This window comes from Ambystoma mexicanum, chromosome 6q (genome assembly GCF_040938575.1).
Source record: "Ambystoma mexicanum isolate Mex_15411 chromosome 6q, UKY_AmexF1_1, whole genome shotgun sequence".
NCBI classification, from domain to species: domain Eukaryota; kingdom Metazoa; phylum Chordata; class Amphibia; order Caudata; family Ambystomatidae; genus Ambystoma; species Ambystoma mexicanum.
In genome coordinates this window covers 383,448,940-383,462,415 of record NC_090937.1, presented here as the reverse complement: position 1 = coordinate 383,462,415, position 13,476 = coordinate 383,448,940, and positions in this window count along the sequence as shown.

Below are 13,476 nucleotides of genomic sequence, written 5' to 3'. Positions count from 1 at the left end.
CATAAAGAAGGAAAAGATATCCTCCACCTGTGAAAACACTGACCTACTGTGTATTAGAGGAAATTCACCCTTCACCAAGGTGGTAGCATCAATGTAGAAACAACCTCCACCAGAACAAATCATTCACTGTACCCTTCCCCGTCTACGGGCGAGGAGAGGGCAGAGAAAAAGAAAACGCTCCACAAGGAACGTAAAGTGGGGGAAAATAAAACACACTAGTATAAACCCCCTAGGAGACGAAATGAGATGCTGCTGTGTCCAGGCGTCCACATGCCAAGTGCACCCAGTAGCCCGACCCAGAACTGAAAGATATACAGTGCCCTCGGCAAGGTACATAAAGGGCTAAATTGGCCCTACACTTACTTGAAGGGATAGAATGGCCCCCCCATGAGATATTTCAGTACCACAGAAGTGGCAAAAATGCGCGGGAGAAAGCCTCCAAGCCTGCACATATAAAGACAGAGACACAAATTACCAAAAAGATGAATAAAAGTACGTATAGCCTACTGCAGTGAGAACCAATGCGTCAGAAACTCACCTGCAGCAAGAGGCTAAGCAGGTAATGGAGGGAGATCCCTCTAGTGGCGAGCATGAGGGTCCGAGGACCAATTGGGCCAATATGAGGGGGGCAGTATAACGTCCTCACCACACCATTACCGAGCTGAAAAAGGAGAGAGAACAGAAACGAAGCGATACCAATCGAAAATGCAGAGAAGAAAAATATACCATTTAATGAAATATAGTATAATGCCCCGCTCTCCTAAACCCGTGGAAGCCGAAAAATGACATAAATGCATGTAACCTGATGTACGCGGTGCAGAAGCATCCGCCGCGAATCCCATACATTGCCATCACACGTTTCCAATGTTCAACGTATGAAGAGAACACCTACCTGGGAGGGCCCCCAGTTAAACCACAACCATTCAGTCAGGATTGCAGGGCTGTACCGCATACAGACCGCGCTGTGGCCATTCAAGCTCGGGCTCGGTACGATCCCGGAAATGTGCTCAGCGCTTCCCGTGTCAGAGAGTCGACACAAAGAAAGGACCCACAGCTGCCAAGGCAAAAAGCCTGATATAAGCGTGGGTCGCCACGGCAAGGATAGAAAAATAGGACTAAAGGGTGGAGCTGATCACCGTCGCTCTCCCAGAGGGCTTTACCACTGGCGTACATTACAAGCCCAAGCTCACCCCCATAGAGGGGTCCGTACCACCCAAGATGGGTCAAGCTGAGGACCCAGGTGTGACATAAACAATAGTGCTCTAACACTAAGTGGGCAAGAGTATCACTCCAACACCCCGTGTCGCCGCTGAGAATCGGAATGAAACTCCAAAAATAATAATTAAAAAAAATAAATTAAAAAAAAAATAATAAAAAGGAATAATAAAAAATAAAATATAGCCGACGGCTATTGGTAGACCGCATAGTGTTGTGGCACCAGCCGTCCCGAGCTTCTCTTGGAGTCTGAGCTCTCTTATTCTTTTTTATTTTATATTTTATACTTTATTTTTTATTATTCCTTTTTATTATTTATTTATTTATTATTTTTTTTTTTATTATTATCATTTTTCGGCTTCCACGGGTTTAGGAGAGCGGGGCATTATACTATATTTCTTTAAATGGTATATTTTTCTTCTCTGCATTTACGATTGGTATCGCTTCGTTTCTGTTCTCTCTCCTTTTTCAGCTCGGTAATGGTGTGGTGAGGACGTTATACTGCCCCCCCCTCATATTGGCCCAATTGGTCCTCGGACCCTCATGCTCGCCGCTAGAGGGATCTCCCTCCATTACCTGCTTAGCCTCTTGCTGCAGGTGAGTTTCTGACGCATTGGTTCTCACTGGCGGTAGGCTATATGTACTTTTATTCATCTGTTTGGTAATTTGTGTCTCTGTCTTTATATGTGCAGGCTTGGAGGCTTTCTCCCGCGCATTTTTGCCACTTCTGTGGTACTGAAATATCTCATGGGGGGACCATTCTATACCTTCAAGTAAGTGTAGGGGCAATTTAGCCCTTTATGTACCTTGCCGAGGGCACTGTATATCTTTCAGTTCTGGGTCGGGCTACTGGGTACACTTGGCATGTGGACACCTGGACACAGCAGCACCTCATTTCGTCTCCTAGGGGGTTTATACTAGTGTGTTTTATTTTCCCCCACTTTACGTTCCTTGTGGAGCGTTTTCTTTTTCTCTGCCCTCTCCTCGCCCGTAGACGGGGAAGGGTACAGTGAATGATTTGTTCTGGTGGAGGTTGTTTCTACATTGATGCTACCACCTTGGTGAAGGGTGGATTTCCTCTAATACACAGTAGTTCGGTGTTTTCACAGGTGGAGGATATCTTTTCCTTCTTTATGTTGTTATTAGTCACTTTTCCAGTAGCTGCAAGTTGTTTCTTTTGGGCTGCTGGGGGCCTTTTTATTTGGCTGAATAGGTCAGTAATATCATTATTTATCACAACCACAGAACTCCATTCCCCTTGGGGTCCTGACGAAGGCAGCAGAATTGATGCCCTGCCGAAACGTCCTATACATCGCTCCATGCTACCGAGCTCTGTGATATGGCCCAACAACGCCATAATGGACGTAGACCTGGGATGTGTGTGTTTTGGTCAGGCGTAATTTAATTCGCCATGTCCAATTAGTTTTAGCATTGTAATTGGGTGACACTGCCATACGGAGCATATCTGTGACTTGTTAGCCAGATAGGGCCAGGAAGTTAGAATGTGTGCCCGCCTTGCTCTGGTTTATACAATCTTTGCTGTGTCACCTGTGCTTTTATGATTATATCATGAAATTGTTAATAGATGCATTCACACATTTTCCACATTGATATATGTCTGTATGTGGTGTTTTTTATGATTGGTGTACGTAGGACCTATGGCCTACGAAATAAAACTATGATCCTTTTATATTAAATGAAAAATATGGTACACTGTGTATTTCTCACTTTGTGAGGTGATGTATACAACTTACGGAATGGGACCCAGTTTAAAATGAGACTGGGCCATCAAATTTGTTCCTGAATGGTTCATCTGGGGGACTCCCCTTTGTGTGTTGATGTTGTCACTCATTTGTCCCCTGTATGCCTTTGAGTGTGTATCCCTTGTGTGGCTATACCAGCTTTAAAGTTGCAGTAGGCCTTGTCTTGCCAGCTGGTCACCTGAAAAAGGCATGGGGAGGGTTAAGCAGAAGAGATTTCCTCTTCCTTGGAACAACTGTCTTCAACTCTCTGACAGAGGACATTGGAGTAGACTCTAATCTCAATCAGGTTCCAGTGAATCCATCTTCAAGCAGTGTCCAAAAATAAATAAACTAAGGACCCCCCCCCCCATATCTGCTAAATGGATTCGTCCAGAGTAAATCTGTCATTAGGGTCCTACTGAGGCTTCTCTAAAAAATGTCCTTTGTTTTCTGATGTCATACCCAGATTGCCTGGTCTGCAGGAAATGACGAGTGAGACAGAAGGTTTCAGAGCCCTAGCAAAATCAAATAGGGTGAGACCCATCTGTGACCGAAGTTCTCCTCTGGGCTACTCTAACTCTGATCCCCTTCCTCTGTCTGCCCACATCAAAAAGTCTGATCAGCACCCTGGTGTGAAGTTGCCATTGTAATGACAGGACTGTCTTTGAAGCAAGGATTCCTGGGGGACTTCCCAGGGGGTGTTCCTACTGCATGGAGGAAGGTGACAATGTTTCTCAGGGTGTCACACAGTGGGCTTTCTGGGCTGGACCCAACATATTTGTTGTGGGGACACCTAGACCACACAGATTACAAATCAGGTCATGTCATTAATGAGTGACATTCCATCAAGCTGACAACGAAATTACATCAAATGCTTGTGGCTGCATAATTTTCTTATCTCAGAAGCCACCATGTCAAAATCAAACACAGCTGATATATATGTATTAATGAACTGCAATCCGGTCTGTCTGGGGAAGAAAGTTTCGTTTAGTTTAGTTTATTATTTGTAGTGCGCTCCAGACCCGAGGGTATTCAGGCGCAAGGCATAAGGATATTCAAAGCTTGTTTACAACATGAAAATACATTTGTGTGCAAGTGCCGTTTGGTTATTTGTTGGCACAGTCAGGTTGCGATATATAAAGGCAGGTACATTGCATGCATATATTTACAAGGTAGTTAGTTGGTGCTGCTGGTGCCTGGACTGTGTAGAGGGTAGCGGGCAAGGTCAGCGGGTATGTGCCTATATGTCGGCATCTTTGAGCCAACTAGTGATGCTATGGCGGAACTTGTGATAGGTTTGATCGGTTCTTAGAGGGGATGGTAGTGAATTCCAGAGGAGTGCTGCCTTGACCTGGAAGCTGCTGCCTCCGATTTTGGTGCATTTGTATCTGGGGGCCCAGAGGTAGTTGGTGTTTTGGTGAGACTGGTGATTCTTGTGGTGGGCTTCAAGGTGATTCTGTCACAAAGGTAGCGGGGTGCTGCATTGTTCAAGCATTTGTGGGTGAGGGATGCAGTTTTTAGTTTTATTTTATCGTGGGTGGAGAGCCAGTTGTTGGCTCTTCTGGTGTTTGAAATATGATTTCTCTTAGGGATACCTAAGGCTGCCCTCAGCGCGTTATTTAGTAGGAGTTGGATTTTTTTTATGGTTTGTTTATTGGCACCTATGTATAGAGCCTTACAGTAGTCCAGCCTGGATAAGATGAGGGCTCTGGCTTAGGTGATGCAGCTGTCCTGTGACAGGAAGGCCTTGCCAGCTCTAATCAACTTGCATGTATATGCCGTGGCCGAGGCCAAGGCATTGACCTGCTTGTTGAAGGAGAGAGTGGCGTCCAAGTAGAAGCCCAGAGTTTGACCTCTTTGGCGACAGTAATAATGTTATTGTCTATGTTAAATAGACCGTGGGTGGCCATCCACGCCTGGATGATGAGATATATCCTGTTCACCAAGGCCAAATCCTTTTCGTAATCACCGGTAAGCGGTAGGAGAATCTGTGTGTCATCTGCATAGTTTGTGTAGGTGACACCCAGACGGTCCAGATTATCGAAGAGGGGCTTGGTAAAGATATTATAGAGGGTGGGTGAGACGCAAGATCCCTGGGGCACTCCGCAAGTTATGCGGATGGGGTTAGCTGCTGCCGTAGGAGAGAAGACTCTCATAGTCCTGTTGGTTAGGAAAGATTGTCTCCATGCTATGGCTTCTTTGGAGAAGTGGGCTGCCGAGTTCAGGTGGCTGCATAGGACTGTGTGGTCCACCAGGTCGAAGGCAACTGATATATCCAGGAGTAGAAGGAGGGCTGATTTCCCTTCATCCCTGAGTTCATCAATGTGTGACTTAAGGTCTAGTAGGGCTGTTTCTGTCCCGTGTTGGGGTCGGAAGCCAGATTGCCTGATTCCTAGTAGGGAGTTGGTTTCTAAGTATTTTTGTATCTGAGAGTATGCCATTTTATCTAAGATCTTAAGGAGAAAAGGCACTGTGGTAATCGGGCGGTAGTTGGTGGGTATTAGTGGGTCTAGGGTCTGATTTTTCAGTAGAGGAAGCACCCATGATTCTTTGAGGTTGGATGGGATGGTATTGGTGGAGAAGGATGAGTTGATGAGTTTCGTGATAAAGGGGGCTAGATCTCTGGCTGCATCCTTTGGAAGTTGAGCGGGGCATAGGTCGCCTTGACAGTTGGTGGGCTTGAGAGATAGTATGGTATTTTCTGTTTCTTTTATGGTGACTTTGGAGAACTTAAATCTGGGGTGATTGGTAGGGTTACTTGGTTGCTCTAGGTTGATGCTAGTGGGTTTGTTGCCAGAGAGTGTGGCTTTTTTCTTGGCAATTTTTGTTTGAAGGGTAGTGACTTTGTTGGCTAGAGCTTGCTGTATTTTGGAGCACCAGAGTTGGTCTTTGGTGCAGTTGTCAGGCACAGGCACAGGGATGGGTGCTTCTAGCTCTTTGATGATGACAAAGAGTTATTTCGTGCTAGAGTTGGCTTGGTTAATTCTGGAGTTGTAGGTTTCGCGTTTAGCCAGGATGATTTCTTTTTTGTATAGGGCTGTGATGGAGCTGAGGTTGGCTTTGTTTTCGTCATAGGGTTGTGCTCGCCAGGATGTCTCGCAATGCCTTTTTGGTTTGCGCAGTGATTTTAGGTATGGGGTATACCATGAATTGAGATGGGCTTTGGGTTTGCTTTGTCTAAGTTTGAGAGGTGCTATGGAGTCTAGAGATGTGGTCATGATGTGGTTGAATTCTTTAACCATAGCTTCGGGGTCCAGGTTTTCCGGGATGGCATTGAGTGTGGGAAGGATGAGGGGTAGCAGTTTGTCACAGGTGATGTTTTTTTTGTTCCGGGTAGGGATGGACGGCGCTAGAGGTGCGGTGGCCAAGGTGAGTTTGTCGGTGGATAGGCTGAAGGTTATGAGGTGGTGATCTGTCCAAATCTGGAGGGATATGGAGGCTATCGTGGCATTGCAGTTATGGTCTGCTACCCAGTCCAGGGTTCTGCCTTTGTTGTGTGAGGGGGAGAGCACTCTTTGGGTGAATCTTTGTTCCGCTAGGATACTAGCCACATTGGATGCGTAGGACCTGAGAGGAATTTTTTAGGTTATTTGAGATGATATTAGATATGTCGTCTTCAAAGGTCCCAATGGCGCCTGGCGGTCTGTAGACCAGGTATATTGTGAGGGTCTGGCTGTTGATTATGTTAATTTTGGCTGTCATGAGCTCACATGAGTTGATGACTGGGGATGGTGCTAGTCTGCAAGGTAGATTGTTTCTTGTTATGAGTGCAATGCCTCCACCCCGAGTGTCGGTTCTATCTGACCGCAATATGGTATATCCGTTAGGTATGGCCAATGAAAGGGGGGTTCCTGCTGCAGCGTGTAGCCAGGATTCAGTGACTGATAGGAGGCCTAGCTGTTCAGAGTGGATGATGTCTGCTATCTCTGTAGCGTGTGCCACTAGCGATCTAGTGTTTATTAGTCCGCACTTGAGGCTAGGTTTGTTTAGTTCGGGTGTGGTATGACTGGCTGTAATTTGGGTCCTGGAGGGGCTGAAGGTGGTTGGAGTGGGCCAGTCTTTAGTTGTACGTTTGTTAGAGGATGCCAGGGTTCTCGCTAATGGTTCATAGAGTTTTGTAAGTCTTGAGCGGAGTCTGCTGTTCCTCTCGAGGGTGTTACAAGGTAGTGTGTTTTGTGTCTGGGGTTGTGGGCGGCAGTCGATTGGCCTGGGTTTGTTAACGTGGTTGAGAGGTGGTGGCATGGTGTTGTAAATGGTGTAGTATTGGTACGTTCCTAGTGCTAGGAGCAGGATGTGTATGATACTTGTGTAGAAAGTGGGGAGCTAGATGCACATGGGTGTGTGCATTGTTGGAATCAGTGCTGTAGGTGGGGGCGCTGGTATCAAATTTAGTATTGGTGTGTTGCTAACTAAGTCGGGTATAAGCAGTGTGGCTGTGTGCTGTATGTGGGGGCGCTGGTATCAGATTTAGTATTGGTGTGCTGCTAACAAAGTCGGGTCTAAGCAGTGTGGCTGTGTGCGGAGTTCAAGATTCGAATACGGTAGTAGTCTACGTGCAGTATGTGTGACGGCGTAGTGTTGGCTGGGTAAAAGGCAATAGAATGTAGATACAGATACAGCTACAGCGATTCAAAGGCTGTGAGTGCCATGAACCAATGCCTAAAAATGCAGTAGTTCAAAAGCACAGACAGAGGGTCACCTAGATTCAATTATGCAATGGGTGCCTAAGAATGCAGTAGTTCAAATGCACAGGCAGAGGGTCACCTAAATTCAATTATGCAATGGGTGCCTAAACATGCAGTAGTTCAAAAGCAAAGACAGAGGGTCACCTAGAACCAATTTTGCAATGGGTGATGATAGTGTGATGGTGTGCATTGTAGGCTTGGGGTAGTAGTAGTAGGCAAGTAGTGCACAGTCAACAAACACACATTACTGCAGAAGGTGGTAGGGGACAAATGAAACGATAGGTAGGTGGGTAGGTTCATGGTTTCATTGGTTACTCACAGTCTCCGTATGCAAGGTCAGGGGGTTGGGGCCTGGGCTCTGGTCAGCTCGGGACAGTCTCAGGACAGTTGCTGGTCTTACCCTCAGGGCCTTTCCAGGATGGGCCGGCTCTCGCCTTCCGGTTTCTGGTGGGGAGGCTGGCCGGGGATGTTCCCACAAGCAATACGGGCAGCCATCTTGGTAGTATGAACACCTCGTGTGTTCTGATGGCGAAGTAGCAATGCTGGCAAAGAGAGGAAGGCAGCACAGGTTGTGTGCATAGCGGATGCAAAGCTGGTGCCAATGGATAATTGTAAAAAGAAATGACGTTGGCTACCACGCCTATAAGCGCTAAGAATAGCCCGAGATTATTTTTTTCTATAAATGCTGGAGATAGCTAGCATACCTTCACGAGGACTGCATGGGTCTTTTCCTTCTGGGGTGCTGTGACCAACTGCATCAGCAGCGGTCCGGGGCTCCTGCTCCTGCTTCCGAAGTAATGTTAGAAAGATTATGATATGTTGTAGCCAGTGTTGCATATAGTTAAAAAGCCACCCCCACCCAACTGAACTAACTCCCTACTGGACACAAACACAAATTATCACATGGACACACACACACACACACACGCACGTCCAGACTGCATATTAAAAGGTCTCATAGCAGACTATAAATTATTATGCGCACCACCATACTTGCAGCTTAAAAGACAATATGTAGCATATGATTCATGCACACACACAATGTCAGCAACTGACCGCTCATTCGAAATACACCCCTGCATAAGCACACACATTTGATAGCCACAAACACACCCTAATTAAACGTTTGGCACATTCTTGAACATGCTCCTTCAGCACACCTATTCACTTAACCTTTTTTTCACATGCTTTGTCTACTTAATCGCTCCACACGCCTCCACAAACCCCGAAACAACTCTTAAATGTAACTTGTCACTTCATACCAACTACGCATTTACGCATATTATCACACACTGTTACATCCAACACACTAACAAATCACTAATACATTTGTAACAAAATAAATGTCAATTTGTGTTTGGTAAGCTAGGACGGGTGTTTGTGTTTCAGGTGTGTGAGAGCTTGGGCGGGGTTTCTTGTCTGTATGTGGATGAATCAAGCCTAAATTAAATGCCTCCAGCGGATCATGATATATGCTCAGTAGGACCATGGCCAGACTCGAGCATACACTCATAAGGAGAAATCGAGGAAGCAGTAATTTTCTAATTATGCTCTGGTCCTGTGGCATTCCATTCCAGTAGCAATCCTCGACAATCCCTCCCTGGAAAGAGCTGAAAACCAGACTATTTCAGTTACACTTTGACATTACCTAGTCTCCGAGGCATAGGACACAGTGCTGCTGTCCCTGCCGTGTTTGGAACATGTCGGAGTTCCAGCACACCCCCCTCACCATAACGGCCAATGCAGCCAATGGCCCATCCTGGCGTGGCCCATGTGGACACCACAGATGAAAATGAGGGGGATGAGGAGGAGCATGAGATGGGAGGTGCATCTGCATGCTTCAGCCTTGGCCCTCAACACAACCCACCACCTCTGCCCATGCCCAGTGTGTCATCCATATGTGCGCGTCTGCATGTGATTGAAGAGCAGCAGGCTTCCATCAGAGCTCTGGTGGGCCAGCAGCTGCAGGAGATGAATGCCATGCATGAGTGCATGTAAGGTTGCAGCCACAGGATGGCCCGGTCTCTCTGCCATGCCACCTCTGCCATGACGGCAATGGGACAGAGGGTGCAGGAGCAGACGGAGCCTACCTCCAGCTCCACTAAGATTGTGCACCAATGTATGCAGCTTACCCTGCAGTTCATGTGGGCCCAGGGCTCAGAGCCCTCCACCTCTGTAGCCCCCACAGAGGGATCCCCACCTGCTACCCCAAGTGGCAGCTCATAGCGTCTCCTCACTGGAAAGGAGCAAGTGAAGAGCCCCATGTCCAAGAGGCACAGAAAGGGACAGTTGGACACTGCCAGGGTGTTTTGAAGGTGGTTTTTTGGGGTGGGTAAATTGAGGGTGGGTTTTTTGGGGGGGTGCTGTTCTGGTGAAGGTCGTTACACACTTCACGTTCTTACATACAAATATTTTCACTTGAAGCAATGCTATGACATTCTATATTGTGTGCAAGTGTTTAATGTGAGAATTGACAACTCACAAAAGGTGCAAGGGAAGTGCTATGAGATGGTGTTCAGAAAACATTGTCAATCAATTCTTGGCGCACAGCACTGTTGTCCTCCTCAGGGGGTGGCATGTCCACATCCAGTGCAGTGGAATGTTCTGCTGTATGCAGATATTGTGCAACATTACACATGTAAGGACAATTTGTCCCACTTTATCATGTCTATGCATAAGGGTCCCTCCAGAGCAGTGTAAACTGTGGAAAGTGAGCCTTCAACTGGGCAAAGGGGCGCTCAACACACACCCTATGTGTACATGTGCCCAGTTGTATGCAACTTCCTGTGGCATCTGGGGATTCCTGAATGGAGTCATTAGCCATGGAAGCTGGCAGAATCCAGAGTCACCTGCAACGGCAAAGGACATAGGTGTCAATCATGATGATCTGTGAATGCGTTGCCTGTAACAACAGCATCTCGATAAACAGACTGTGCATGAATGTTTCGTCACAAAACACAGTTTCACATTCAAGTTATTGCATGTGGAGTCAACTACTCGGGGGCGTGTGTAGTCTGACATGGTATATCTTGCACACTGCTTATAGTCAACACTCGTTGCTTTCATGGTTTGTGCTTGACAGGGCAGCATGCCATGGTGGGTGGTTAGGGCCTGTGCATTGCTCCAATGCATCATTCCTGATGGGTGTCTGGGTTACCTGTGCAGGTTATCTGTGTGGATTCCATGATGGATTCATATACATGGTAACCTGAGTACATGTCATGTCAACTGCCAGTGTTATGTCCCTTAGTTGCACTTTAGCAGAATGTCATTCCATGTATGTCAGTGGTCTTCACACTCTTACATGACGGACACCATGAGCTTGATTGGTGTTAGTGGGCCATGCACCCAGTCGTTCGCCACCCCCCTCAGGTCACACAAAGGGTGTCTGGGGGTGGTCAGACAATTCAGGATTGCTGACCGTCGTTGGGGCAACTACTCTCCTTGTGTAACATTGCACTATCTGGTTTTACTTTGATTGGACGGTAATATTGGTCGTTGATCATTTTGCCAATGATATGATATGATATGATATGATATGGCATTTGTAACGCACCTATACACAAGTGTTTCAAGGCGCGACGAGGCAGGGAGGGGGGAACAGGGGGAGGACAGACAACGATCCTACTAGGCCAGGTGTCATTCAGACCGCGCAAGTGCAGGGGTAGGGGGAAGGGAAAAGTGCAGTACAAGGTAAGTAGAATAGAAATAAAAGATAAATAAATAAATAGGGCCAGCTGGTGGCAAGTGCAAGGTAAGTGCAGACAAGTGCTGGGAAGGGGGGCTGTAGGGATACAGAGAACAGTCCCGCAGTGCAGGGGTTGCCAGGGAGGCAGTGCAAGTGGAGAGTGGCTGGGCCCAGGACCGAGGTCGGTGAGAGTGGCCAAATTTCAGATTCAGTGCAGAATTTTGTGAAAAATTAGCAGGGGAGAGGGAGAGAGAAAGCAGAAGCAAAGAGGAAGGTTTTGAGGTGCTTCCGGAACCGGAGATGGTTCTCCTCAAGTTTCAGGGAGGCAGGAAGGCTGTTCCAGAGGGAGGCTCCTGCCGCGGAGAGAGATCTACCCCCAGCTCGTTGCTTCTAGAAGCGGCTGACCCTGAGAGAGTTGGAGACGGATGAGCGAAGGGCTCGGGAAGGAAGATATTTAGGAAGAGAGAGTTGCAGGTATTTAGGCCCCAGGCCCCAGAAGGCCTTGTGGACAATGCAGAGGGTTTTGAACTTAATCCTCGGAGCCACTGGGAGCCAGTGTAGAGATTTCAGTCCTGGAGAGATACGGTCCCTGGGCTTGAGGCCAAGGACAAGTCTCGCAGTTCTGTTCTGGGTGAGTTGCAGAGGGCGGAGAGTGGAGGCAGGCAGATTAAGATAGAGACTGTTACAGTAGTCCAGCTTCGAGAGAACCAGGGCTCGGGAGACGGTGAGCTTCTGGGGGAAGAAGAGGAAGGGAAGAATACCTCTAAGGAGGTGCAGCTGGTAGTGTGACTTCTTAGAGACGTCAGATATATGAGGAGAGAAGGAGAGTGTGGAGTCAAAGATGACCCCGAGGTTTTTTGCCTTGCAGGTAGGAGCAGGAAGAGGCCCAAGAGAGGCTGGCCAGAGAGCTGCAGGGAAGGAGGGAGTGGGTGTGCCGATGAGTAGAATCTCAGTCTTACTAGCATTAAGGCGGAGGTCGTTGGCAGCACACCATTCCTGGATAGCAGACAGACAGTCAGAGATGAGGACAGGAGAGGAGGAGGCCGAGGGTAGCCTGAAAATGAGCTGGGTATCGTCCGCATAGCACTGAAAGTTGGGGCAGAGGGCGGCGATGCGGTGGGCAAGAAGTGCCAGATACTGGTTGAAAAGCCAGGGAGAGAGATTAGATCCCTGGGGAACACCACAGGTGGAGAAAAAGATGTCAGAGAGGAAGGACCCAAGTTGGACCTGGGAGGGTCGATTGGAAAGGAAAGAGGTCAGCCACGCCAGAGCCTGACCAGCAGGGGCGTTGCTAGGGGGGGCTAAGGGGGCTATAGCCCCTGATCTTTTGGTTGTAGCCCCGGATAGAATCTCAGGAGCTACAGCCAAAAGACTAGCTAGCCCCCAGTCCCGACAGTTCCGACAACAGCGTAGCCCCGGGTCTTTTCCAGACCTAGCAACTCCCCTGCTGACCAGTGATACCCAGGTTATCGCGGAGACGGTTGAGCAGGATGGCATGGTTGACAGTGTCAAAGGCAGAAGAGAGATCGAGCAGAATGAGAACACACGGAGTGTTGGAGTCGAGGTTCAAGAGCAGGTCATCACGGATGTTCAGGAGAGCAGTTTCCGTGCTTCTTGCCGCTCTGAAGCCGGATTGGTGGTCATGAAGACTATCAACAGCTTCCGCATGGAGGTTAAGCTGGGAGATGGCCAGTTTCTCCAGGAGCTTGCCCAGGAAGGGAGTGATGGAGATTGGGCGATAGTTAGCCGGGCAGGAGGGGTCGGCAGAGGGTTTCTTAAGAAGAGGGTGCACAAGGGAGTGCTTGAGGGGGGATGGGAAGACTCCAGAGGCGAAGGAGAGGTTGCAAAAGTCAGCCAGGGCAGGAGCCAGGGAGTCGATGTGGTCCTTGATAGTTTTGGAGGAACAGGGGTAAACCTGTTTAGACGAGACTTTCATAGATCGGACTTGTCTGGAAACTTCGTCAGCAGAGAAAAGGGGAAAGGCAGAGAAGGAGGGAGGAGGGGTGGCTGCAGAAGGGCCGGAGGAAGAGCAGGGAAGCGAGGGAGGGAGGTGATAGGAGGAGAGTGAGGACAGGATGTCCTGAGTTTTAGAGATGATGTGAGAGGCCAGTGCAGTACAGAGGGCCTGGGAGGGGACAGGAGAGGT